The sequence below is a fragment of the Molossus molossus genome, unplaced genomic scaffold (genome assembly GCF_014108415.1).
Source record: "Molossus molossus isolate mMolMol1 unplaced genomic scaffold, mMolMol1.p scaffold_m16_p_23, whole genome shotgun sequence".
NCBI classification, from domain to species: Eukaryota; Metazoa; Chordata; class Mammalia; order Chiroptera; family Molossidae; genus Molossus; species Molossus molossus.
The window spans coordinates 17,022,796-17,025,321 of record NW_023425359.1 but is presented as its reverse complement, the minus strand read 5'-3'; the positions used below and the strand labels follow the sequence as shown (position 1 = coordinate 17,025,321).

Below are 2,526 nucleotides of genomic sequence, written 5' to 3'. Positions count from 1 at the left end.
CAGGCCCTCAATCACCTCCATTATCTATGGTTTTCTGTGATAAGGACAGACTATCATTGCTTCTACCCTGGCCAGGAAAGGGTTATCACTGAGGGTCTATCAGGGTGAGTAGGAAGGCAGACAAGGATTCTGATGGCTGGGGCAGCATGGAGAGGCTAGCTTCTGAGTGTGTGTGTGTGTGTGTGTGTGTGTGTGAGAATCCCACTCTGCCATCTTCCCAATTAGCCTCATCCTTCCCAATCTTAAAACCTTTGCTTTTGTCACCCCCTCCTGGAATGCTGTTCACGTCTCTCACTTTACATCAAAAGCTAGCAATGATTAAGCTCAGTGAGAAAGGCATGTCAAAAATTAAGTGTGGCTGGAAACTGGGCCTCTTGTGCAGAACAGTCAGCCAGGTTGTGAATGCAAAGGAAAAGGTCTTGAAGAAAATTAAAAGCACTGCTCCGATGAACACACAAATAATAAGAAAGCAAGACGGCCTCTTTGCTGATACGGAGAAAGTTTTAGTGTCCCGGATAGAAGATCAAACCAGTCATGACATTCTCTTCAACCACAGCCCAATCCAGAATAAGGCTGAACTCTCTTCAAGTCTCTGAAGGGTGAGAGGTGAGGAAGCTGCAGAGAAGTTTGAAGCCAGCAGAGGTGGGTTCATGTGGTTTAAGGAAAGAACATGACATAAAAGTGCCAGGTGAAGAAGCAGCGAGTGCCGATGTAGAACATGCAACAAGTTACCCAGAAGATCTAGCTAAGATGTCAGCGAAGGTGGCTACGCTCAGCAACAGATTTTCAATTAGAAAACATTCTTATATTGAAAGAAGATGCCATGTAGGATTTTCAGAGTCTTCCTTTTAGAGAGCAGACATCAATGTCTGGCTTCCAACTTCAAAGGACAGGCTGACTCTCTTGCTAGGAGCTAGTGTGGCTGGTGACCAAGTTGAAGCCAGTGCTCACTTACCATCTGAAAATTCTAGAGCTCTTAAGGGTGATTCTAAATCAGTGCTCTGTGATTGGAACAACAAAGCCTGGATGACAGGCTTTTTACAACGTGGTTGCTGAATATTTCAAGCCCACTGTTGAGACCCAAAGATTCGTTTCTAAATATTACTGCTCATTGACAATGCACTTGGCCACCCGAGAGCTCTGATGGAGATGTACAATGATATTAATGTTTTCATGCCTGTGAACCCAGCATCCATTCTGCAGCCCATGGATCAAGGAGTAATTTCAACTTTCAAATTTCAACTTTTAGTAAAAAACACATTGGCTAGAGCTACTCTAGATCATGATTCCTCTGATGAATCTGGGAGAAGTCAAGTGAAAAACCTTCTGGAAAGCATTGACCATTGTAGATGCCATTAAGAATATTTGTGATTCATGGGAAGAGGTGAAAATGTTGACGTTTACAGGAGTTTGGAAGAAGTAGATCCAGTCCTTATGGGTGACTTTGAGGGGTTCAAGACTTCAGGGGAGGAAGCAAGTGCAGGTATGGTGGGAACAGCAAGAGAACTAGATTTAGAAGTGGAGCCTGAAGATGGGACTGGATTGCTACGACCTCGGGATGAAATTATTAACAGGTGAGTTGCTTCTTATGGATGAGCAAAGAACGTGTTTTCTTGAGACGGCATCTACTCCTGGTGAACATTGTTGAGATGACAGCAAAGGACTTAGAATATTGCATACACTTAGTAGAAAGGACGGACTGCATTTGGAGAGAAGTTCTGGTGTGAGGAAATGCTATCAAACAGCACTGCAGGCTACAGAGAGACTGTGAAAGGAAGAATCAATCAACGTGGCAAACGTCATTGTTTTATTTTAAGACATTGCAGCAGCCACCACCCTGATTAGTCAGCAACCATCAACACTGAGGCAAGGCCTTCCATCAGCCAAACAATTATGACTTGCTGAAGGCTCAGATGATGGTGAGCATTTTTAAGCAATAAAGTATTGTTGTTATCCTTATTATTTTATCCTCACCTGAGGACCTTTTTGCATTTATCTTCAGATAGAGCAGGAGGGAGAGAGGGAGGAAGAGAGAGAGAGAAACATCGATGTGAGAGTGACACATCAAGTGGTTGCCACCCACACAACCCTAACCAGGGCCTGGGACAAACTGCAATGGGGGTACGTGCCCTTAGCGGGAACCGAACCCGGTACTCTCTGGTCTGCGGGCCGACACTCTAACCACTGAGCCAAACTGGCCAGAGCAGCAATAAAGTATTATTTAATTAATGTATGTACGTTTTTTACACATAATGCTATTGCCCACTTAATAGGTTACAGTATAATATAACTTGAATATACACAGTGAAACCAAAAGTTTGGGTGACTCACTTTATTGCGATGTTCACTTAATGTGGTGGTCTGGGACCAAACCTGCAATAAGTGTGCTCGTATTTGAAGGCCAGATCTGGAGGTCATGATAAAATGCAAAACACTAGAACTGAGTCTCTTACCTTGAAGCCAATCAACTAATAGTAAGAATCTGAAGATTAAGAAACAGAACAGGTCAGAACCTTTTAAAATTTC

The 2,526-nt window shown here is 43.3% G+C and overlaps 1 pseudogene; it reads left to right on the top strand.

The window, feature by feature from the left end:
• Positions 1 to 275: 275 nt before the first annotated feature.
• On the top strand, positions 276 to 1,933 carry LOC118640763 (annotated as a pseudogene).
• Positions 1,934 to 2,526: the final 593 nt, after the last annotated feature.